Source organism: Lycorma delicatula, chromosome 2, assembly GCF_047948215.1.
Source record: "Lycorma delicatula isolate Av1 chromosome 2, ASM4794821v1, whole genome shotgun sequence".
Lineage (NCBI taxonomy): Eukaryota > Metazoa > Arthropoda > Insecta > Hemiptera > Fulgoridae > Lycorma > Lycorma delicatula.
In genome coordinates this window covers 233,562,305-233,590,290 of record NC_134456.1, presented here as the reverse complement: position 1 = coordinate 233,590,290, position 27,986 = coordinate 233,562,305, and the positions used below count along the sequence as shown (strand labels likewise).

The following is a 27,986-nucleotide window of genomic DNA, read 5'->3' as shown; positions in this document are numbered from 1 at the left end:
TATACCTTCAAGTAGCTGTCAATTAAAATTAATGATTCAGCAGTGTTCATGAGGATTTTAGGCCGCATTTTAACTATCTCATTTATATTAGTATCAGCCAACAAAGGAACTTTCTTTAAAATTTCTTCTAATCTTTCAGGTAATACACACAAAATGGGAAGATTTTTTTTTACCTGAAATCAAGTAACAAATATTATTTTATCATAAAATAAAGTAATCTCCTAAAAAACTTTTACTTAAAGAGTAAGGAGGCTCGAATTCTTATGGCCTGAACCGATTGCGAGCTTTCTTCTAAGTGTTTAAACCAGCTGGAATACCATATCTATGTACTACATTAACATGACATATTAAACATCTTTCATATTTTCTAACCTAAAAAACATAATTCTAAATAAATAATCTTTTTCTCATATTAGCGCTGTTGGTGGTTTAGAAAACAGAATCTGATGCACCAAACTATACAAAACATCTGTACTCCCACCCAATAATAACCAGCAGGGAGATGATGTCTATATTATCAGAAGCATGGGAGTTTCAAATACCCGACTGAATTAGGTAAGGTTTGAGTACTGAGGGAAGAATATACCTGCTCACTGAATAGGGCATAGTTTGACTTATTACAGGGAACTCCAAAATGCTTCAGGTTCTGACCCTCCAAAACAAGGTTACAATCCTAGCACATAGCCAGCCAAAAAAAAAATAATTAAAATCAAAATAGTCAATAAATTCTTGTTCAGTTTTTGGTCCACATAAATGAATGAAGAATGAGTCAAAGGCTTCTGTGATAGAACATACAGTAGAGAAAATTCTTTAAAAAAAGAATGAGTTACTATTTGTCATCATTAGAGCAACTGAAAGATACTAAATTGCCTAGAAGTGTACAAAACTGATTATTATTACAGAACTGATAATGAGGAACAAAGCCCTTAATAATACAGGCTAATATTGTAACTAATGATTAACAAGAAAAGCTGTTCAATCTCTACTTCTACTAAGAGTTCCTGCAACTTTCATGTAAAGGAATAAGTAACAAGCTAAACTGAAGCGTTTTATAAAAACTACTTTCTGAATTGAAACAATGCATTATACACTCTACGTCAGTCCAAAATGGGTTGAGTGTAACGTTAGGCATGTAAAAAAATTAAAGAATCTTATTACGTAATCAAAAGTTATTGACTGTTGTTCGTTCTCTTCAGTGTTAGAAATATACTAGTTGAGGAAACATGATGCTTATCACTGCTTTCACCAAATGTAAGGTGTATATGACATGATTATTAGTTTTTTGCAAATGGATGAACACAGTACCAAGATCCATTGACAGTTGTATGGTGTTTATGATAGTAATAATATACATAACAGCAAATGCTGTGAGTGAGAGAGAGAGACTGCCACAAATTTGAAGAGGAATTCAACAGAGCTATTTGATACAGGGAAGGGGTAAAGGTAATATTGAATGGTTATTGATGAACTTATTCAAAAGGTTTAACAAATTCTACAAGATAAACATTGTTTATTGATTTTTTAAATTCAAAGGAATTTCCATAAAATTTAAGAATAAATAACTTTTTACAGAATTGTGACAGACAACTTATGGGGTTTATAAGTTCTTCATACAGTAGGAACCAAACTAATCTTCCAGACTGTGGAAGCATAGTTCAAAGAATAGCTGTAGCATAATATTCGTTGGGTGTGATGATAAAAGGATGAATATTGACAGAATTATAACTGGATGTAAACTTTTTCACATAAAAAAAAAATTCCAGACTTTTTTTTTAAGTTGTTAGCACTTAATTGTTTGATGATATTTCTTTCTGTTTCATGTTAATCCTTTATCTAAAAGTATTAACTAAAGCCTACATTAACTGACATATATATTCCAAAGTAAGTCTTCCTTTACAGGTTTTACCTTCTACAGACTTCAACCACCAGATTATCTAAACTTGAATGTCTTAATACATAGCCAACCAATCAACTTCATCTCTTTAGAAGATTCCTTCTCTCCTTTTTAAATCATTACAAGACATTTCAAAGTTTATCAACCCATCTAATTTTTAACAACCTTTTGCAATGCCAAATTTCAAAGGTCTCTACTTTTTTCTTTCTATTTATCCTATTATTCATATCTCATTAACATAAAGCAATACCTTTACAAATTTTTCAAGCATTTTGTTTAAATTCTTAAAAGCTATATTTTTTTCCGAAACTATATTTGCTGATTTCTTTTCTTGCTAGAGCCAATCTGCTATTGATGTAATGTAGCAATGTCCAATCTTTGTAATTTTATTATCTAGATAATAAATTTCTCTCACTTCAGGCAAATTGGGGGTACACCTTAAAACTTTAACTCTTCATTATCCTCCTTTCTGTCACATACATTGCTTTACAATTATTATTTTCAGACTGAACTCTCAAAACAATAAATTCATGTCATTCTTATCTTCTTACTACAGTTTCTGTCTAAAAAACAATGTCATTAGTGAATTTTAACATCTTAATTTTTTCATCTTGAATAATTTTACTTTATGATAAAATTTTTCTTTCGGGTATGTTGCTGTAGAAACCAGTTTCTCTAGCAACATAGACTATATACTGTTTTCTCAGTATATATCAACTAAGCTTAAATACTGTCATTTATATAGTCAGTCATCATTATATACTTCTAGAGTAATACAGAGTCAAATAGGGAGGTAATTGTTAAGTACCTGACACTGTGAAGTACATAGCGTCATCATTGGTTTTTTGCAAGCTAAAGGTCCACAAGCCAAGGTCCATCATTGGCTGTGCATAGTTTATGGTAAAAATGTAATGAGTGATGATTCTGAGTGTGAAAGAATGGTGAAGGAATTCAGAGAAGGGTGAACTAATGAGCATGACGAGGATTGAAGAGGGTGATATTGAATTGTTGAAAAAATTCAAAATGCCACTCAATAAATGCTGCTTCACAATTACTGAATTTAGTGAAACTTTTTCCTCAAATTTCAAGGTCCACTTTTAATATAATTGTTACAGATAGATTGGGTTTTCATAAATACTGCACATGAATGCCACTGGCTTTTTTTCTGCAATACCACAATAAATGAAGTGAATTTCTTTACTGTACTGGGACTGAGGATAAGACATGGATTTAGTTCATTCATTTTGAGACAAAAGAAAAATCCAAACAGTAGATGTACATACACTCATTGGAAAAATTCAAATTCAAACAAAATGATGATAGCTACTGTATTTTGCTAACATATAGGAATGTTGTTGGAAAAAGTTATGAAGCCAGTTACGCCAGTAACTAGAGAATTTATTGTGAAACATTAAAAAGCTTAGGAGAGCGGTACAGAATAAACAGTGAGGAATGCTAATGAAGTTTTTTTTGCATGAAAATACACAGTCTCACACAGCTTCTAGCACTAAGAGTATACTAAACAGATAATAAGTTTAAGTAGCAGATTTTTTAAATATCTCCCTTACAACCCTAATTTGGCAATGTCCGATTTTCATCTGTTCACAAAACTGAAAAATTGGCTGGTACACTACACTTCAAAAGCATTGATCAATGCATGGATGGGTACTTTGGCAGCACTATCCTTTGAAGAGGGAATAGACAAGATGGTGTCATGACAACACGTGCTTGAATTTGTGCAGGGACTATATCAAGAAGTAATATAAGTATTACGTAACTTTTTGTATACAGTAGATTTTTAAATTTATTTGTATTACTCTACTGGAGGTTACTTTATAAGTAGCCCCTTAATATATAAGATAATCTTTTTCTGTACTTTATTTTTATTTTTTATTTATTTTTCCAGCCAAATGGAAGTCAATTTTGGAATAATCCTTCCTGATGTATATTTTCTTCAAAATTAAAATTGTACATTATTAATTTTTCTTTTAATATTATTGTTAAAGATAAATTATAAAAATGTCCTGAAAATTTATGAAAACATTTTTAAAATACTCACTTTTTCTTTTGATAATTCAAATTTTCCGGTCAATATCTCAAACGTTCTTGAAATAAGACGAAAACTTTTATAACGAAGTCGTTTGTTAAGCTCTTTATTGTCTGGCCAAACATCACCAAAGAATTTTTTCATTAAAAATAACATATACTTCACCTGAAATCCCAAAACATAACATTTTTAAATACTGTTTTTCTTGCATAATTCACACATTTTGTTTACCAATATATTTTATCTAAAAGTAAGAGAGTTATTTATGAGAAGAAACAATTTTACATAGTTTAATAATGAAACTAAAGTATGATAATCAGTGAGGAGATTATATTTATTAGAGGAAATATTTTATTTTCAATATTTTTTTAAATACTGTTTAAAATTTCAGATGCATGAACTACGCAATGGTATGAATTTGCTAAGTAAATTTGGTAATAATTTTTTAAGCACCAGGACATACAAAAAAGTTATATAATTAAATAATTACATAATAATAATAATAATAATACCACTTGAAATAATTCATATTTCAAATTATTCTTTTTTTTTTTTAACTATTTCAACAAATGAAGATTATAATGGAAAAAAAAAACAAGAAACATGAACAATAGTAATTCATTAATTATCAAGTGTGTAAAATATGAAACCAGAATTTTTGTATACAAAATACATGTTTTATTGTATGAAAATTATGAAAAATATTTTATTTGAAATATTGTTCATTGCATCTATTAATTTTTCCCATCTCTCTGACAATTTATGAATGCCACACCAAAAAAACTGTTGCTCTTTTGAGGCAAACCAGTCATCGAGCCATTTTTGTACATTTTCATAAGAAGTGAAGCGCTGCTCAGAAAGTGCGTGTTCCATTGATGCAAATAAATAGTAGTCAGACGGAGCCAAGTCTGGTGAGTAAGCCACATGCAAAAGTATTTCCACCTCAATCTTTCCTTGACCGGTTTTGCTGTGTGTGATGGTGCATTATCATGAAGCAAAATCATTTTGTGTTGCCTTTTTTGATATTCTGGTCATTTTTCACACAATGCTTGATTCAAATCGATCATTTGTTGTTGGTAACGTTCAGTATTAAAGGTTTCACCAGGTTTTAGCAGCTCATAATAGATCACACCCTTCTGATCCCACCAAACACAGAGCATTGTCTTCTTTCCATAGCAATTTGGCCTTGAAATCGATGCCGATGGTTCGCCTGGAGTTACCCAAGATCTTTTACGCTTAGAATTCTCAAAATATATCCACTTTTCATCAGCTGTCACGATTCAATGGAGAAATGGCTTTCCTTTGTACTTGGTGAGCAAGATTTTGCAAGTGGTTTTTCGGTTTTCTTGCTGTCTTTCATTCAGTTCATGTGAAACCCATTTTCCCACCTTCTGGATCTTTCCCATGGCTTTCAAACATATGGAGACAGCTTTCTGTGTTACATTTAATTGATCTGCATGTTGTTGTTGTGTTTAAGTATCATCCTCATCCACCAATGCTTGCAATTCGCTGCCTTCAAACTTTTTCGGTGGTCTTCCATGTTCTTCATTTCTCACATCAAAATCACCACTTTTGAATTTTTTAAATCACTCCAAGCACTGTGATTTACCGAGAGCATGCTCACCGTAAGCTTCGACAAGCATTTGATGTGATTCTGCAGCAGTTTTCTTTAAGTGGTAGCAGAAAATCAATGCTGTCCACAAATCGTAGTTTGTAGGTACAAAACTCTACATGTTCAACGCTAATTAAAACTATTCTGTTGTATGAAACTTGTATTGTTGTGAGTTGAAAATCTCAGCCATCAAAGAAAGAAAATGTCACCAATGATGCAGTTTGATGGTAATTACATTGACATCTAGGACCATCTACGGTCAAATTCCAGTTGCATATTTACACACCTGGTATATACTAACTAATTTCAACACTCTATAAAGCAATTGTACAATAATATAAGTTGTTCACAATAACAGTTATAGTAATAACTTAACTCCACTTTCAGTTTAACATAGATAACACACTCATGCATCCATGTGATAAGGCACAAATTCATAAATAAGACATTTGTAAAATTTAGAGTTGCTAAATCAGGTTTTGTCTGGTAATGACCGATCTGTTATATTTTTTGTAAAGTTTATTACAATAGGTTAAGAAATAGTAAACTAATTTGTTATAACAGTTAACCTTGTTTTTTACCCTTTTCACATTGCAGAACACCTGTTTGTTGTTTAGACCCGTAAATCAAGCTTATACCTACCAAGTTAAAACAATTAATACGTATCATTTAAAGATTATATTTTCAATTCAACAGAATAAATTCCTTAAAGGATGAAGTACATAATTATAATTAAATTTCAAAACATAGGTAACAATTAATTAACAATATGAATTTTATTTTTCTACAAGCTATAGATTGAAAACCTGTCTGTCAAAGATTATGTTTTTTGATTTTCACTTGGGCAGCTTTCTTTACAAATGACATTAAGAAAACTAAATTAAAGACCTTATAATATAATTAATCCAACTTTTAAGGTTAAAATGACGTTTGATTGGTCTGCAGATCCTTAATTTTCTTTGAATAGAAAACAATAGTTACATTTAGGAACTGGTAATATGTCATTACATGTTCCATCATGTACCAACTGCATCAGCAAAGTCATTAGTTCTGTAAACTTCAAGATAACTGATGTCACTAAGTATATAGAATCACCCTTCTGTCCATTTATATAAGAGAAATACATCAGTTCGCAAAGTATTAGTTAAAATGTTAAACATACATACAAGGTATATTTATGTATAACATCAAGTATGTTGAGGGACTGATCATAAAAATTGGGCCTATAAACAATATTCTAAATATAAGAATAAGAATAAAACTATTTGAATTTTTTTTATTTAATTTAACTTAAATTTACTAAAACTTAAACTGTTTTAAATTATATTAAAAAATCTCCTAAAATTTATAAATAAATTCAAAGTAATAATTATTCCTGAACTGAAATTATTACAACCATATTACTGATGCTGTTATCAGATCACTGGACAAGTTAAAAGAGAAAATGTTTTTTTTATTTTGCATTTTACAACCTGTTTGGTTAACACAGTCAAGAAAAAATTATTGTAATGAGTTTGTTTGCTTATGTTTAAAAATGGAAAAAAAAAGAATGGAATTTATTTTTATGTGAAATTATAGAAAGCAGATACTGAAAGATTTTTAAATTGTATACGATAAAAATATTTACTAATTTGAATGGCATAAACAATTTAAGAAAGAAAGATACACTATAAAGATGAAAACTGGATAACTCATCTTCAACTTTCTAAAAACAAAACTCAGCAGAATCGATTAAAAATTTTCTGGCTGAAGATTAAACATAACTATTCAAATGTTAGAAAAAATGACAGTTATTAATAGAGAAACAATTAATCTTTTTCCTCAGATTTTTGTTTTGTTCCTCATTTATCAGACTGAAAAAAATCAAACACGCTGCTGCATTGTGGCTGAATTTATGATTGATGATAGAAATCTTTTACACAAAATTGCATCAAATGATGAAAGTGGATGCTATACTTCATTAACTTGCAAATCAATTGTCTGAGGAAGTTGCAAGCTAAGATACAGACTGACATCACGAATGAAAACAATGTTGATTGTTCTTTTGCTGTCAAAGATCTCATTCATCATGAATTTATAATAAAAAATCAGTCTGCAAACAATAAATTATTGTCAAAATGAGAAATCACTGTTATCCCACTCTCCATTTATAGCACAAGCCAAAACAATAAAATAATTTTAATTTTTCTTTCCTAAAATAAAAATGGTGTTGTGAAAGTGATGTAATTTAAGGAAGTCCCATTAATCTAGAATACTGTGATAAGTAAAAAATATAAGGTGATTCCAAAGAAAGTATTTTCTCAGGCATTAAGTTTATTAAATGACTGATATAACCATATACAAAAGCAGACGACGGCTACATCCAATGAAAATAATAAATATTTTTGGTTAATTGTGTGTTTTTTAAACGCATCTCGCAGGAATTTAATATCCATTAATAAGTTATGGTGAATTAATTTTTTCTGTTTATTTTTTGAGTAGTCTTTCTGCTCTAAAGTAAAAATTCTGGCAGTTATTGAATAAAATTTCACTAAATTTGTTACCATTAGAAAATTATGGTTCGGCAACACATACAAACACTACATGTTTAAAAGTGAATATATTATTTATTTTTCTCCGTACTATTCCCATACAGGATCAACTCTTGCTTCTTTACAGGATCTTGTGGAAGTTTTCAATGATGGAATCAAAAGGTACTGCTGTTTTCTGTATTAAAAGCTCTCCTGAACACACTCTTACTTATAACATTTTCTCGTCCTTTAAGGATTCCAGTTAAAAAATATTCTATACCATTTAGTTTCTTTTACATATTTTTCCTATACCACATCTGACTGTCTGTTAGACATAAGATTAGATTAACTTAAATCTAGCATTGGTTTAATTAATTATGTCCAAATATGTTACAAAATCCTCCGAACATCTGAAAAATGAACAGATTCCCCATCCCACAAAATACTGTCTGGTATAAACTTTACACTTACGAAATATGTGAGGAAATAAATATGTTATATTTTGATCAAGCATAAAGTAAGATCCTAGATAAACATTTTATCTTAATAAAAGATTACACAAAAAAAGTACTACATTAATCCTTATTGTTAAATTGTAAGGAAATAATGAATATAATCATTCATCATTATCATTTGTTTATTGTTCCATGTTTATGTTTAATTATAATCAAGTATTCAACACATCCATGATTACATAGATTGGCAACATTTAACAGCATAATATACAGGGTAATTAAGTATTTAGAAAATAATAGTAAAAATTATAAGAGCAGAAATAATAAGAATAAAGAATATTGCTCAAAAAATTATCTTGACAGTTCTAGTATAAATAAATAATAAAATAAAGTCTATACTATAAATATTAAAGTAACATTCTGAATATTGTAAATATGAATGCTACCATAAATACTGCAATGATATTAATAGGATTTACAAGGGCTGCAACACAAAAATCGCTTATATAATACAAAACAATATTATAAAATTTGTAAAATTAAATTTAAGAAAAGTAATAAGACGATGATTCAATAACTAAAGAGACAAATGGCAACAGTGGAAAACTATTTAATAGAATAAACTAAAACTGTCTGATGTTCAAGTTGGTACCCCTGACATAAAAAATATCAGCTGTTCGAAAATAATTTTTATTATTATAGCTTCTTTTGCTTATTTCGAAACGTTGTCACTTAAAATGCGTACTGGGGAAGAACAACATGCTGTGATAAGATTTTTATTTTCTGAAAGTGTAAAACCACCAAAATTCACTCATGGATTTTAAAACAGTATGGTAAAAGTGTATCAACCATGCAAATTTTTATTATAGGATTGAACAATTTAAATCGGTCAAAACAAATGTTAATCATTTTCATCAAAATGGAAAACTGGTGGATGTTTTGATTGACACTTTGCAAAACCACATAATGATCTTATTCGCAAGGGCAGACTCATAAAAATTTGGTCATTTAAACTTATATTAAAGAATAACATAAAAGTTGTTAATAGAAACAATATTGACATTCTAATCTTGCTAAAAATATTATATGTAATGGACACAGATTTAATTAAGAAACATTTTTGAAGATTATCAGATTTATCAAATAATAATTTTAACACTATAAATTTGGAAGTGAGTATACCATATATACCTTTTGAGGTTTGTTTTGTTTTATTTTGTAATTTTTTTTTATTATTATACTTAGTTGGTAAAAGGTTCTAATTACTATTAATATATTTATAACATTTTCCAAGTTCACTGACCACTTACATGAAGTTCTGATAAACTGTTATTGTCAGAAATCCTACTTTGAGATCCAAGGTCTATGGGTTGATGGAACCCCAAATATTTTGAATAACTGTTATTAACATCAGTATTTTTATCTATGAAACCTTTCTCTTTCAGAACTGTTACTGACTGATAAAAACAAGTATAGAAGCTGTAACAAAAGTAATTAATATATAATTAAATATACACACGTGCATGCACATACCTACACACGCACGCACACACACACACACACACACACACACACACACACACACACACACACACACACACACACACACACACATATATATATATATATATACACATACACACACACACACACACACACACACACACACACACACACACACACACACACATGACAAACTTCTGGGGTTATCTTAACCTATTCTACTAGTGAAAATAATGGAAATAGTACATATAAACATATGTCCTAAAATGCTTTGTTTGTGAGTTACGGCTAGTGAAAGATTTCGCTCAGATTTCAGCTACACCAGTGAAATGAGGTTTTACTGACATTTTTAGGATGTTAATTAGGAGCTGAATTAATGATTTCTTATAGTTTTTGATACGAAAAATCTAATAAAATGGGTCCCAGAACTATATCTGCAGTAGAGTTTGAGAAGTCTGGGGTGAAAACCGAAAAAACGTTTTTTTTTATTTTTGATGTTAAACAACTTTGTTAAATGGTTAATAAACACTTAAAACTTATTAAAAAAAAACTTGTAGAGAATTTAATTCTAAACAAAATGGAGTAAGATAAGTTGCATAAAAAAAATAAAAGTTAGAAAGATTTCAATTTTATTTAGAAACAGCACATTATTTCATTATCAGAAAAGTACTTATTTAATGTAAACAAAACCAAATTCTTTTTCTGGAGATGTAAAAGATTTGTAAAAACAAATTTATTGTAAAAAATTGCCATTAAAAAATTTTAAAAACTAGAAATTTCACAACTTAAAACAAAAATGACTTGGATAATAATTTTTTTATTAATGACCGAAATACAATAATTATTTGAGAAAATATTATTTTAAATTTGGCAATAAAATAACAGCAGCTGATCAACAATGCACAATACTGTATTAGTGTTTAAAACATTCTGTAAGATACATTTAAGTATATTGGGTACTGTGAACTGTGCTGTCATTAGTGAAAGTTTTCTGTGAATTTTAGTTTGAACCTGATCGGTTTGCCATTGGAGTAATGCAATACTTGTTTACAATGGAGGAATATGTTAATATGGTATTCATTTTGGATGTAGTATTGCTATAGCTACTGCAACAGAATGTGAAATATGTTTTCTGAATTTCAGGATTCCAGATCCCAAAACAATTAGTATGACTTTTCACAATCTTTGGGAAACAGGTACACTACCTGGTATCGTACAAGCTATGGTATTAATCAATGAAAGATTTGTCCAACATAATGCTGTTATTGATGAAATTATTACTGATGCAGTTCAGCGCAGTCCAGGGGTCAGTTCACGACATCTTTCTAAGCAGATCAGAGTTTCACATTCAATAGTTTGGAAAACACTTAAACAAAACAAGTTTTATCCTTATTATAAACAGCCAGTTCAACATTTACTCCCAGGAGCCTGTCCACTTTGTTTGGAATTCTGCAACTGGTGGAATACAAATCAACAACTCTACAAGTATGTTTTTTTACTGACATGGCAAATTTCACTCGAGATGGTGCCAGCAACTACACACATGGGCAAAAGTAAATCCTCATGAAAAGGCGGAAGGCAATTTTCAACACCGATTTAGCATCAATCTATGGTACGGTCATCTTCACAATCAGTTGTTTGGATCATTGATATAACCTGGTCACTTAAATGCTGAGGTCTACTTGTACTTTCTTCAAGAAGAATTGCCACAGCTGCTTGAGATTTAGTGCTGAGATGCAAAGTATACTTCCAGCACGATGGTGTGCCTCCTCACTTCTCGTCTGCTGTTTCCACTCACTTAAACTCAATTCCCTGAGACATGAATCGGTCATGGAGGTCTATGTTCCTGGCCACCTGGATCGCCTGATCTAACCTTTAGATTTTTGCGTCTGGGGATGGATGAAAAATATTGTATACAAATCAAAAATACATTCTTGTGAAGAATTAATTGTTCATACAATTGGTGCAGCTGAGCAACTTAAGGATAGTCCTGAAGAACTAAAATGAGCAACAAAAGCAGTAGAGAAGCGTGCCAAGGTATGTATTGAAAATAACGGGCTCATTTTTTAACATTTATTACAAATTGGTACAAATGCACTAGGGTCTAGTATACATTTCTAAATAAAATTCAAATTTTTTGAATTTTTCTTTGTTTTATTCAACTTACCTTAATCCATTTTGTTCAGAATTAAATCCTCTAAAGTCTTGTTTAAAAGTTTTATGTGTTAATTATCCATTTAAGAAATTATTGTACGTCAAACATAAAAAACAGGTTTTTTTACTCTAATCTATTGGTTTTCATTTCAGATTTCTCAAAAACTACTGCAGATACGGTTCTGAGACTTATCTAATTTTATTTTTGAAGTCAAAAACCATAAGAAATCACTAATTCTGTCCCCTTAATCAACATCCTAAAAATTTCAGTACAATCTCATTTTACTGGGGTAGCTGAAATCCAAGCGAAATCTTTCACTAGCCATATCTCGCAAAAGAAGTATTTTAGGACATATATTTATATGAACTTTTTCCATTATTTTCACAAGTAGAATAGGTTATGGAAGTCCTGGGCCTGGGAGAAATTCATGATACCCTCTGTATGTATGTAATATACTAATATATATTTATTTTTAATTACATACACAAACAAAACACAAAAATCAAAACCATTAAAATATTATAGTCAAGCAGGTAACTAATTGCCATACATTATTCTCAAATAATGATTAATTCTTAGAAGTGAAAAAATTTGTAATGCAAAAATCTGTAAAAATTTATATCTGATCTCAAAATTTATTTTTTATTTATGTATAAATATAATGTTATTGTTTGTTTTTTAATATGTTTTATATAATTCAGAATACTATTGTAAATTTAACTCTTTCCAGTCAAGAAAAGCTAGTCAACATAAAAAGAATTATTATTTTCATCAGCCAGTCTTTCTGTTTCATGTACAGACTTAGAAACATAGTTTTATAAAAGAATTTTCTATAAAAAAAATATGGACACATTACTGTTAAAAAGATTTAAAAGAAACAATACTGTGCATTGTAGATTGTACTTACTAATGCTATTCAATTTTTTATTATTATTTGAACAAGTTATTTTCTGAGAAATTAATTCAAAGTTCAGTTATCACTTAAAACAATATAAAAAAAAGAAAATGCTAATTTTTCTAGCACAATATTTAGAATACAATAAGCTCAGTGATTGTGACTATTTTAATCCGAGGTTGCATAGAATTCATGGTTATTAGGCTTCTTGCAAGCAATATCAATCAAACAGATTTGTATTTTGGTAAGTTCTATCAGTGAAAAACTGCTCAGAACAGGTAGAATGTTTTTAAACATTCTACCTTTTAGCATTGTTTTATAACACCTTACTGTTTAAATCATACAAAATTTATTTTGTTTTCTGGATTAAATAAATGGAAAAATCATAGTAGTGAATATATTAAGTTAAATGTACTTGTTCACGGACAGGACACAGGGTCATTTTCTACAAATATCCAATATACCTAATAAATTTATAAGACTGTGTATTTTATAGCACAATACAACATGTATAAAAATTATTCAAGTTCCAAAAGGCTTTATTTTTTAAACAAATGAACATATAACCTTGCAGCGAATTATAAAATACATGTTTGAATATAAAATTTTACTAATAATTTTCACAAATGCTCAATTCGGCTCCCTCTGGAGCAAGTTATGCATCTACACAACAGACCATGCTTGATCATCGGGTTAAACTCAACCCATGATCAAGCAATCATAACTAGTGTTACTCAACCACATTACTGCAACCACTGCTGTTGTTATGTAGTTTCACAAATCACCCACAGTTGCTGGAAGAGGAGGCACATAAACGGGGGGTCTTTCCAAACCCCCACAAGAAAAAAATCACAGACAGTGAGATCAGGCAACCTCGCTGGCCAATGGTAAAATGCCAAACTGGCAGAGCCTACAGCTGATTCATCGTTGTGAAAGCTCATTGTTAAGAAATGTTTGAACTTGAAGATTCTACTGCAGTGGAACTCTGTCCTGCTGGAAAATGAATTTATCAGAACACACTCATAACTGTAGGAAAACCAGTTTTGCAACAATTCCAGATGTGAGATTCCCATAACATTGTTTTTCATAAAAAAAGTACACATCATAAACTTTTTCTTGAAACAGCACAGAATTCTTGGAGTCTCTTTTATGCTTACATAGGGGAATCTCCCCATACTCTTACACTGTGGCAGTTCACTTTCCACATAGATGAAATGTGGCCTAGTGCAAAACATTGTGGATGAAAGAAGTGTCATCTTCCTGCTTGTCAAGGATGAATTTACAAAATTCAAAATATCATTTTTTATATATAACTTCGGCGGAGGGCTTGTACAAATTGAATCCTATATGGTTTCAGAGATAAATGTCACCACAAAATACACAGTCATATGAGGTACAGCTGTGGTCATGATGAATGGACTTTCCTGGATTACATACAAAACTCTGTTAGATGCGTCAATGTCTTCATCTATGCCATCTGTATAAACTATAACATCAGGATTAACACTATTTACCATATTAAAAAATTTTCCTCATAAGATTCGTATACTTTTTTGATATCGACAAAGACTAAAGCAAAAATTTACAAGGCCGTCAAAGGGGGTAATAACGTCGAATAACAGGAGGTACTTGTAATTCTATATTTAGAGAAAATAAAAGGTGGTAAGCTATTATGCTTAGTAGAGCAGGAGATCTTGAATGTTTCTCATATCGATTAAGATGTTTCCATTTTCCATTGTTAAATTTTTGAATACTGTCATTCCAACTCAAACTCAAAAGGAAAGACTATTGAGGAAACCTCTGATAAATGCAAGACCCTTTTATACCCCATTCATGCAACATATTTGGGATTCCTCTCCTCCAAGCCATATCATATGCTTTTTGCATATCAAAAAACCAGCAAACAGGTATTGGTGAAGTAGGAACACGTTCTGAATAACAGATTCCAGGACAACTACATGATCAACAGATGATATTTACCTTGGCCCACATTGTTTGGAGGCAATTACATTATTTCTCTCAAGGTACCATACTAGACAAAGGTTTACCCTTTGTTCCATCACCTTACACAGGATACCAATCAAGAAGATAGGACGATAACTTGAAGGGCATGATCTATCTTTATCAGGTTTCAGTATGGGAATTACCAGTACTTCTGACCAAGAAACTAGAACAATCTGGTCAAAGAATATTTTATTATAAATAGACAACAGATGTCAAAATGGAGTAAACAGGAGGTATTCAAGGCATATCTTACCTCATCAAAAGAAAATGGAAAGTTCAAATCATTTTGAGAATCTCTAATAACAAATGGGATATTTTCTATTTACAACTTAAACCTCATAAACTCAGGACAATATGATGTTATAAGGAAACTGACATAAAGGAATATTTTCAAACAATGTTCGCCACATCAACTGGCATGGTGATGAGGATGCCATTGTTTTCCAGTCCAATCGTCTATGAGATTGTCTTGATTCACATATGGGCCAAACGTTTCTCCATACAACAGATTATGGAGTTGTCTGAGAAACTGTATCAAATAATTCAGCCACGATTTTTGTTTAGCACACTGTAACACTTAATGGCAAACAGCCCTTGCAATGCAAAGACACTAAGCAATTCTGTTACAGGCCTTCAATTGAAATTACACATAGCCCTGTGATGATCCCTTAATATACGCCTGCAGTCTTCATCACACCAAGGAACAGCAGGCTATCTTGGCTTTTCAGATGTTAAAAGGATGAATTTATTTGCACTATCAAGAATTTAGTGTGTAAACTTGCCAAGTTGGTGGATCGTGCTACCACTCTTGTCGTATTGGCCAAAGGAATCCTTGTATCCTTGTACTGACATAAAGGAATATTTTCAAACAATGTTCGCCACATCAACTGGCATGGTGATGAGGATGCCATTGTTTTCCAGTCCAATCGTCTATGAGATTGTCTTGATTCACATATGGGCCAAACGTTTCTCCATACAACAGATTATGGAGTTGTCTGAGAAACTGTATCAAATAATTCAGCCACGATTTTTGTTTAGCACACTGTAACACTTAATGGCAAACAGCCCTTGCAATGCAAAGACACTAAGCAATTCTGTTATAGGCCTTCAATTGAAATTACACATAGCCCTGTGATGATCCCTTAATATACGCCTGCAGTCTTCATCACACCAAGGAACAGCAGGCTATCTTGGCTTTTCAGATGTTAAAAGGATGAATTTATTTGCACTATCAAGAATTTAGTATGTAAACTTGCCAAGTTGGTGGATCGTGCTACCACTCTTGTCGTATTGGCCAAAGGAATCCTTGTATCCGTTCAAGTTCACTTTCCCAACCACCCATCTGCTTAGCTGACTCTTGAGGCAAATCACCATTACTAAATGAGATAACAATTGGTCTGTGATAGCCTCAAAAAATGTTTTTGGAAATTTGCCAGGTAAGATGTACATCGATGCATGAAGGTGTACTTGATGAAGATGACATAAATGTGTACAACCCATCGTCTAATAAGCAGAGATCTAAGTTCTGCCTCAGTCAATCAACTATAGTGCCTCAGGAAGAGCATGATGAAGAGCTTAATGAATAGTGATTGGAGTTGATACCACCAAATTATTATGCAGGGTTAAGGAATATGTGAAAAAAGACTGGATAGATCATCCTCACTAATTTCAAAATGTGGGGGAAAATGTAAGTTGTAGACAATCATTTTACATGGTACCAAAATCTTTAAGGAGACCGCAGGGATGTTTGTATCCACAGAATCCACTTGGCCAATATGATTTCCTTTAGGAAAACAGCCACAACTTCTTGATTTCTACCTTCAGCTGGATGGTCGCAGGCAAACATATCCACAAAAAGAAGTTTCATTCTGGGGACAGAGGCGGGTTTCCTGCAGACACAGTATTAAAGGATTTTATTTCTTTAGTAGGATTTCAATATTCTCATATCAAGAAGAGAGATCAGAAACATTCTAATGAATAATATTTGTATACATAAAATTAGGTTTTTCCTGTTATATGTAAAACACTACTTGCAGATTATTTATAAAATATTATCCTGTCTTTCTTTTGTGTTTAAAACTTTAAGGAAGTGCTTTGTTTCTTCAGGCACTTCCAACACCATCATATGCTCAAAGCAAACTCGAGATGGTGGTGGGGATTTGGAGGCTGGAGATACTGTACCAGACAATGATTTTTCTGTAGATCACTTCATTGGGATCTTAGTAGTTTGCTGTGTAATTGGTGCAACAGAAACTGGGAGGTGTACCAACTGAAGTGGTTTTTGGTGAACCACTGTTGGTCTTTCCACCAAAAATATCCTTCTTGCCTGTACTCAATGCTGCAGTATCAGAAGTGAGGAATTTTTACTTGGTCTGACAAAGCTTGGCCCAATTTGGTCAGTTCTTTGCACAATGTGTACTCATTCACCTTTTGTTAGTAAGAGCCTCGATAAAACTAACATCGGGCTGTAGTGGATTCCTCATGTTGAGGGATTTTCTGTATTCCCAATGAGCCACAGGAAGTGACATTTTCTGTACAGTAACAATCCTTAACATAAGTTCCTCCTTATAAAGGGGGCATTTGTGAGACCTTGTCGACTGTGAACCCTTACACACTTACACTTTTCAGCTTCAATCTATGCACTGCCATCATGTCCCATGCAACTGCAACGCACACAAACTTGTTCCTTTGTGCAACCAAATTTGGAGTGACCAAAACCCTTACACTTGAAGTAGCATCTGCAGTTTGGTTTGAATGGTTGCACACAGACAGAGAAGTAGCCAATTCAGGGACCATCAGAGTAGAAGAGGTTATATTAAGTGAGGATATTGGCACATCAACACCAATCTCCTTCCTCATTATCCTCTGAACAAATATGACTGATTGTGGTGACAGTTCTGATACTTCTGACAGTTCAATACCAGTCAAGTCATGCAAAAGATTTTTTTTCTCTCGCTGGAATTTGGAGTATTATGTGTCTTCACTATCATTCCATTCTTCCCTATGAACCTAAGGGCTAGAAGCTTCCAATTCTATTCCTCATCACTCACTCATCTCAATCAACAGGGCGCCACTCCTAAGGTTTTTAATTAACTCCAGAGAGCCACATGCTGCAACAGTGCATTTATCTACTAAGAAAAGTGAAACCTTTCAATAAACCATATTATTGATAATTTAGCAATCTTTATTTTATTTCTTGTTTCATTATCTACTGACAAATCTTCGGCTGACAAGGTCAGTTAAAGTCTTTTTAAGCTCCCAGATTTTTTGGTTTTTTTTCAAGCGGATAAATACCACCAAAGGATTTTTGATTGGGACCAATATACAGTAACCACGAGTACTGGTGATATAATAAACCACTCCAGCAGAGCACACATGTACTGGAGTTAGGGCTTCATACAACTGCGTTCACCCTGGTGCCCAGAGGACATCATTTGAGATTCACTATATAGAGCCATCCACCCATCAGCACAATAGTTTCCACCTTGGAATCCAGTTGCAATTTTGGTGTGAAGTACACACGCGCGCGTGCATGTGTGTGTGTGTATGGTGTAAAATGTTCTGCAGCAATGTGTAGTAGGAAAAAAGCTGCAGATGTTAGGGCCATGGGGATGCCAACCCACAAAGTCCTACCTGTCGGGTCTGAGTGTAAGTGTAAGAAAAAACAGTGTAAGATATTGTGTAGATATATAAGAATATATGTTGTAAATTGCATATTGTTCTTGGTGTAGTGTATGTGTACAGTGTAAAGAGTTTAGCAGTGTGTAATAGGAAGAAAAGCTGGAAAAGCTATATTGAATCTTTTCAATACACCCAGTATAAACATGTACAAAACATAAAAGTTCAACCTACCTTTACTCTTACCTGACTTATATATTAACTGAAATAAAATTCCAATAACATGTTTTTTCATTCTTAAATAATTTAGATTAAGGAAAATTAAATTATATTACTGAGCAATAAATTTATAACAATCAAACAAACTTACTGGCACCTGCTTCTTCAAAAATCATATATTGATTCTTTAGAGTAGCAGGATGTACAGACAAAACTCTTAAATTTTTAATTATGTCTAGTTTTGGCAGGCCACATTCCTGAAAAATATTACAATATATAATACATATAATAAGTAAGTTTTGGTGTTTCTATTACATCTAACAGCATTTAAACCAAAAACAAAAGAATAATATGCATAGTTAAATCATATATTATAAAACCAATTTGCAAAAAAATTTACAAAATCCAAATGAACACACCTAATTATAAGGAAACTAACATTACGAATCATCAGGTAATAAAATCTTGTAAAGGTGAACTTGTTTAAGCAGAAATATTGAATGAGTCTTTAATAAAAAACAATTCTTTGACAAGTTTAAAGTTCAAATCAAGTCAGCTGAATTAATTAACAAGAGAACTGAATTAATTAAAACATTGCAAATAAAGTTAGGATATAGAAAGAATGAACTGGGGTCACGAAATGGGCCGGTTGAAACGGAGCGCAGGGTTAAGTAGCCAACATCGTTTATTAGGAAAACCACATAGCTCCAGACATGTCAACTATCCGATTCTCTACCTCCCTGTGGTGTGATCCGGGCAACGCAAGACCTACCAGGTGGCGCGGCAGACAGAGAAGGGTGGGGGTCATGTCTAATGACCTTTTTTGAATCAAATGTAGCTACAAAGTGAACACCATAAGATGAGGCTGCAACGTCATTAACACCTTAAGCACTGATTCCAACAGTGTCATGAAGCCTTGGGTTACCACGACTGGAGACCACCGGTGGAAAGAAAAGAAAGGTCGAATTTTGATTATAGGCAACATGAAGAAGTCAAACAAACAAAACCTTTTAAATCCAGACAGGTTCAAAAGAATGGATTCATGCTTTATGGAAATAATGGTTGAAATAAATAACACTACCCCGCCGGGCACTAGCCTTCGGGTTCGTGATCCCAGGACGTCCACTCGTGGACAGATCAGAGCTCGAGACGTTTCGGGGGCGAGCAAAATTAAGCATCCAATTGGACCCAGGATTTTGCGCATTGCCTCATGGAACGTGGGTAGCATGAATGGAAAGAGCTACCAACTGGAGGATGTGATGGAGAGACGGAGATTGGATGTTCTGTGTGTCCAAGAAACAAAGTGGCATAACCAAGCAAACAAGACCCGTTTTTTGGATACGAACACAAAGAAATTTAAACTACACTATCACAGGCTCAAGAATCATCGAAATGGAGTCGGCATCATACTCTGTCAAGAGCTACAAAACAACATCGACGATATTGAAAAAGTCAGTGACCGCCTGATGAGCATTAAGTTGGTTATCGACAGGGGAATTTGGAACATCATCAGTGCCTATGCACCTCAAACAGGATGTCCAGCAGCAGAGAAAGAGGCTTTTTGGCTTGAACTGTTGAACTTGCTTAAAAATCTCCCCAAGAACGAGAAGGTGTTTCTGGGTGCGGATCTCAACGGACATGTCGGCACACAAAATCAAGGCGATAAAAGGTGGCATGGTGGTTATGGCTGCAGAAATGAGCAGGGAAATGAGATACTTCGACTTGGCAAGGCACATGAGTTAGCGATACTGAACACGTTCTTCAGAAAACAGTCCCGACACCTGATCACTTACAGCAGCGGGGGCCGTACGACCCAGATCGATTACCATCTGTGCACTGCCGACATGAGAAAGCTTGTGAGGGATTGTAAGGTCATCTTGGGAGAGGACGTTGTGGATCAACATCGTCTGCTATTGACTGAAATGCGCCTTCCGGCTGCCTCTCGAACTAAAGACAAGTCGGTTAAAGTGGAAAAGATTAGACGGCAAAGACTGGGTACTGAACAGGGCATAAAACTTCTGACAGGATTGCAAGACTGGATTCATGATGTTGTTGAAGCATAAGCTGAACTGGATGCTGGTGAGATGTGGCAGGTTTTCCAAGATGTCTGTTTGTTGAAAGCTAAAGAACTGCTTGGAGTGTCAAAAGGTTGATTGAAGAACGGAAGAGAAGCCTGGTTTTGGAAAGGTGACTCTGTCAAGAAGGCAGTGGCGGCCAAGAGGGCAGCATTCCGGGCGTGGTCGAAGTGTGATCCACTACTAACAATAGAAAAAGAGCGGCTCCGACAACAAAAAGTTGAAACGAAGAGAGCCACGGCAAAAGAAATAGCTAAAGCCAAAGCTGCTGCGTGTCAAAAGTTTTATGAAGATCTCGAATCTCTGGACGACGGTGGGATGATCTTTCAAGTGGTGGCATAGCGTCGAAACAATGCAAAAGCAATAACTTCACCTAAGTTTATTGAGGATGCAAATGGCAGGCTGCTTACTGACGACCACGACATAATGCAGGGATGGAGAGATTACTTTGATAATCTGTTGAACGAGGAGTTCCCACGAACCAAATACCCATCCTGTGAACCTCTTAAGCGAAGAAGTGGAAGACATAACTGAATTGGAGGTCAAAGCTGCACTGAAAGAAATGAAAAGAGGTAAAGCAGTGGGACTGGACGAAGTACCCATAGAGCTGTGGAAGTCTGTTGGAGCGATCGGCATCCTCTTTCTCTGTATTTTGTTCAACAAAATTAAAAACGGAAGTTCGATGCCTGCGGCTTTTTGTCAAAGCTTCCTCTTGCCGTTCTTCAAAGGCAAAGGAGATCCAGAAAATGTGGCAATTGCAGAGGTATAAAACTACTGTTGCACACTATGAAGATTTGGGAAAGAGTCATTAACAACCGCCTGATGAAAATTGTACTGTCAAAAATTCACGTTAATTAATGTGGTTTCATGCCTGGCTGATCAACAGCGGATGCAATTCAAGCTATGCGTATACTGGTGGAAAAGTTTAGAGACGCTGCTAGGAATTTGCATATGATATTCATAGACCTTGAGAAAGCTTTCGATCGAGTGCTGCGAGATTTGATATGGACGGCATTGAGAAGTCACAGTGTTCCAGAACGATATGTTGAAATCATTGTGGACATGTATCGCGATGCGACCACAAGGGTGAGATGCATTGCAGGAACATCAACGGCTTTTCACGTGAACATGGGGTACACCAAGGCAGCTTGCTGAGCCCACTGCTCTTTAACATTGTTATTAATTATCTGACATCGCACATCATGGATGAATTGCTGCTGAGCGTCCTTTTTGCTGACGATGTGGGTCTCGCGAGTGAAAGTGATGTGGTGCTAAAGATGTCTTCAATCCTTGGAAATGTGCACTTGAAAATCACGGTCTGAAGATCAGTGAATCCAAAACGGAATATATCTTCTTGTCATTCAGCGACGCACAAGCACAATCGCCTGACATTATGATCAACGGTCAAGTTATGCCGAAGTGTACAAGTTTTAAGCATCTTGGATCTATATTGAATCAAAGAGGCGGCAGTGAGCAAGATATGAATCATCGAATCACCGTGCCATGGTTGAAGTGGCAGCAGATTTCGGTTGTTCTTTATGACAAACGTATGCCTCCAAAACTTAAGGGCTGAATGTATACTACCGTGGTTAGACCCGCACTTACATATGGAGCAAAGTGTTGGACACTATACGTGCAGTTTGATCGAGATCTCACGACGGCAGAGATGAAAATGTCTCTTGGTGTGACTAAGATGGACCACATCAGAGGCGAACGAATACGAGGCTCCCTTCGGTGGAATGACAGGTGGGAGCAGATGAATCTGAGCCAGATGAAAGCAAAAGTGGTTCCATCTGCAGAAGAAGTCATGGCTATGGTTTTTATGGATTCTCATCTGTAATGCTCATAGACTACAGGGAAAAAGGCAGAACTAAAACTAAGAAATATTATGCTCCACTTCTGAACTGGCTGAATTGTACTTTTCAGGCTAAACATCCACATCTGGTCAAAAAGAAAGTGTTTTCACCATGATAATGTGCCAACAAACACACTGGGTTGTTGCTGCAAAACTTCAAAGTGCTTCCAAATGTGCCATATTTGCTAGATTTGGACTCAAGTAGTTGTTACTTCCTTTTTCTAAACCTGATGAAATGACTTGTTGGATGAAGATTCATTTCAAATCATGAGGTCAAAACTGACAACCACTTATTTTGCAAAGTTGGACAAGTCACATTACATTAAGAGTATTTAAATGTATAAAATTGAAAGATTACATTAAAAAATTTTATTAAAAAACCTCATTTTATTTGTCAGGCCAAGAACTTTCTGAACAGTCCTTGAAATAAAAATATCTTCTTTTTACCGTAAATTAGGAAATGTTAGTTAATTTAACTTGATTTTATTTTCACAAACCAAGGTCTGCACTCATAAAATGATTAATCTGTTAAGTTTTAAAATATTAACAAATAAAAAACTGTTTTGAGTAACCTGCAAAACTGAGTGCGTATTTCTGATTCTTTCTTCACTTGCTTGGGCAAATTGTTTTCTTTCCTTTACCGCTTCTTCTGCTAGTTTAGTAGTACAACCTGAAATAAAGAAATCTTACTTAGAAAAAGTGATAAAAACCAAATCGTTAACATCAATAATAAAAGATATTGGATATATAACACTTCTTAATAAGTATATTTTGTTTATTTGTAAAATTTTGAAATAAATGGTTATCAATAATTACAAACCAACTTAAAACCATAATGAAAATCTCTAAACAAACTTATACATTAAAAACCATCTTTATTATTATACAAAAGAAAAAAGAAAACTAATAATGAAAAAAGAAGACTAATAATGTACTATGAATTACTCTGAATTAAATAATCAATTAATGTAAACAAGGCTACTAGATAATTACAGATTGTAAATTGAAAATAATCCTAAGAATTGTAAATTTTTTACTAAACTTGAAATTTACACTTTGAACCTTGAAATTATTACGAAAAAAAAAGTTGAAAACATGTTGATACTTTCTAGTACTAATGGATTTCTTTTTGATTATGTTAAGCAAAAATCTGTCAGTATATAAAATACACCTGGTACCCAAACAGAAACAAAATTAGTCTGCTTCTCTTTGAAAAATCCAGCAGCAAATTACAAATTTTTTTCAAGGTAAGTTTTAATTTTTCATGTTGTGTCACAAAGAACAGTACTAAGTCAAGGGTCAACAGAACTATAATCAATGTAAACTTATTTTTTATTATAACAAACCTATTAATAAAATTACGTTCTCATTCATAACTAAAAAAAAAAATCCCTTTCAGCACGCTGGAAGGCAGAGGTAGATTTCATTTAAGTACTGTGCTAAGTAGAGGCCAAAAAAAATTTCCACCTTAAAGTTAAGAAAAAACTTCAAATTTACTCAATATGACAATGGTTGCATATGAAAAAGTTTCACATGTCTAGCAGACAACAACCCCCATCTTACAATTCGAGCAACATTTTGGTGGAAAACTATAGCAGTTATTGTGTCCACAAGAAAGTGAAATATATATATAAAAATGTATGTATAAAATGTTGAGCTGACGGTGGTTCTGGGGTTATATATATGTAAAATAGTTATACTGTACTGAAGATTTTTAAAATTATTATTATTGTCATCAACATTAGTATTATTTACTTTTCTACAATAATTTTTATATGAAATGACCTTTTTATTAGTAGACTTTTAGATACCTGAAAACTTTCAAACATTGGAAAATGACACAACATGATATGGATACATAAAGACAACTAAATGATCATACAGATGAATGGATAAAAAAATAACAATTCAATCAAGACATAATACAAAATAAAACAACTAATATATATAAAAAATATATATACATAATTCCCACACTAAAATTCCATTATGTGAATCTCAAAAAAATTATGTATAATAACACAGTATGTAAATGTGTTGTAAATGTATGTATGTAAATAACATTTACATTATGTAAATGTCAGCAAGTAATGTAACTATAGAAAAAAAGTATTTACACATTCAGACAAACTTCAAATAACATAAACACTTTGAACAAATAAAAAAATCACATCCCTGAAATACAGACAGTTATCTAGAAACAAAAGCAGATGCACACACAAGCAACATCACTTTTCTAAAATCAGATAAGGCAAATAGCACTGTCATCAATCATAGAAGAACTTTATAACAGAGTTGAAAAATTTGCTATATAGAAAAAACATCATAGACTTAAAACAAGAGACTACAGACAAATATCAAAACAAATTCAAATACATGATCACTAAGGAACAGAAGTAATACCTGAAATGAATCAGACCTTTAGTCCCTATCCTAAACAATATTTATATATCAACAATATTCATGAAAAGGATATATGACTTTGTTCTGTAATAAACTAGAGAACAACTCTAGCATACTAACATTTACAACATGTGATAAAAGCATGACAACAAACACAAGGCATGATAAACAAATAACAAGAATTTTAATCTTTATTAAAGATAATTTATTAATTCTTCTAGATTGGTATTGTTCCTTTCAAATTAGCTTCCCAGAAACGCAAAAGACTTATCACAGCATTTATTCCAATGTTCAAAAAATTTGTGTGTAGCAGTTTCTGGAAAAGCAATAATTTATTTGGTGATTTTTTTCTTTATTTCAAAAATCATTGCGAATCAATGTTCTTTTAATGTTGTCTTAATCAGAGGAACAAGAAAAAATCACAGGGTGTCTTGTATGGAGAATATGCATTGGCCTCAGCAAGATGTTATTTTGGCTAAATAATAATGAATTAATAATGAAGTGTAAGCTGGAGCATCATTGTGAAGCAAAATCCAAGAATTGTTTGCCCAAATCTGTGATTGTTTTCTTTGAATTGCCTTACATAAGCAGCATAAAACTGTTAGGTAATACAGTTTGTTGATCATAAAACCTTTGGTAATAATTCATTGGATGACACCATTCTAACAAAAAAATACAGTAAGGATAACCTTTACATTTTATCATACTTGGCATGCTTTTTTCAGTCTTGGTCCTTCAGGAAGTTTCCATTGCAATGTTTGGATCTTTGTTTCAATATAATAATCGTACCTGTATAATATAATTTCATCACCTGTTATGAATGTTTGAGTAATTCTGAGTTATCAACTAACAATTATTCAGCAAGTTTTTTGCAGTGAAAATGCAACAGTTTTGGAACAAATTTTACTGTTTTATACCCAAAATTGTTTCTCATGAGCCATAAGAAAATTCCCACTTCTTCAGTAACTTCTCTAATAATAATTTGATGATTATTGATTACAATGTCCTTTATTTTGTCAATATTTTCCCTTGGTTGTTGATGTGTTAGGACATTTGATCCTTTTGTCATCCTCAACATCTTCACAGCCTTCTTCAAACAATTTGTACCACTGATAAACCCTAACATCTTCACTAAAAAGTATGTTTTTAATTTTTTCACCACTTCACTGCACTTTATTCTATTTTTAATGCAACATTTGGTCCATATTCTTGGTTTTGGTGAACCAAAGGAATCCTCTGCTTCATCAAAAATTCCTGGGTTAGATGTGACAAACAGGCAGATACAATATCATGCTTCAACAGCTACTTATGTGATTCCCACAGGTCTAATCTCTTGTATTTAACTGTGTCACAGAGATGACCCACAATTCCCACATGGTCAGACAGTACTGTTTGCTGACTGTTTGGCCTTATTATGCATATTCATGATGCACAAATATACAACAGTTGAAATAAAAAAGTCAGCATCACTTCACTGTCCTCCTTATTTGTTTTACTTTCTTTAGCTTTAGGGACGATAATGACTTCTACTGTGATGATTAAGCTTTGGTTTCTTGGTTATAGTTGTAGTACCACCAAGTTTCATTACTAATTATCATAATCTTATAGAAATTACGATCACCATTGGTATACTCCAGCACACCAAAATGAATCTCTTTCTGTACAAGAGAAAGCATCTCAGGCATAAATTTCACAGCCATTCTGCGCATGCCCAAATCATCCTTTTAAATCATGTATGCTGAACCACTGCTAACTGCAACATCATGTGAAGTTTTTACGATGGTCAGTCAACAATTTTTCATTATCAATCTGTTCTCACTGTAAATTAAATTTGGTTTTCGGCTTATCGACAACTTACCAGTAATCTGATCACTCTCAAGTGAACTTTTGAAAACAGTTATACTGCTATTTAATTTGTGTAACCTTCATAGTTTTGTTCTCAGAAGTGTGTGTTATAGATTGTTTCACTTTTTGTCACTGAGGAGAACTCAATACACTAATGCTGTTCAATCCATGTTCTCCATCATTATGGAGAAAATAAAAATACAATACGTGCCATTACATTAATACATACAATGGTACTGAATAACAACTCATGTGCTCTGCGAGATTACAAAAATATGTAAACACTCACTAGGTACTAGTGTTGCACGCTACCAAGTTTTCCAGCTGAATTCAAATGCTTTTAAAGAAAAAATATGATATGATACGTTATCAACAGAACTTGTATTACTAAAATATTACTTCAACTAATAGAAAAAAACAAAAATTCTTTCAAACAATGGTGGACACTGATACAAAACTGAATCTATTGGTACAGGTTCAGGGGCAACATAATCCTACACAATCCTGTGTTCATTTTTTGTAGAAATATACTTATTCAAATTCTCTGAAATAATTACAAAGTTAGTACAGCTTACCAGTTAATTCTACCAACAAATCAACAATTTTTGATTTTGAGTGATAGCAACTGCAGCATAGCACAGATTTTTGAAACCTATGACTTCTTGGAATCCCCTAAGGTATTTCATTTAATTTAGAAAAAAATAGTGAAAGACTTCATCTAAAACAAATTAAATAAATAAAAAATTGATAAATTAAATTTTTAAATGAGTAATGTAATATTAAAATATTTAACTTAAATTTAAGTTAAATGACAACTAACCAAATAAATAAAAATTCTAATTTCAAAAAAAAATCTTTGTTGCTATTTTGTATTTCCTTTTTTAAGAGTGTTGCAG

The 27,986-nt window shown here is 32.8% G+C and overlaps 1 long non-coding RNA gene across 2 annotated transcripts; it reads right to left on the bottom strand.

Moving 5' to 3' along the window:
- On the bottom strand, nt 1-27,763 carry LOC142320389 (uncharacterized). 2 transcript variants are annotated; one of them, XR_012755366.1, is made up of 5 exons: nt 27,666-27,763; nt 23,415-23,512; nt 9,829-9,997; nt 3,954-4,106; nt 1-173 (listed from the first exon to the last, which is right to left on the bottom strand). It is a non-coding gene; the product is annotated as an uncharacterized LOC142320389 (long non-coding RNA). The 2 variants fall into 2 exon arrangements; XR_012755367.1 differs by lacking the exon at nt 1-173 and having other exon boundaries at nt 4,018-4,106; nt 9,822-9,997.
- Nucleotides 27,764-27,986: the final 223 nt, after the last annotated feature.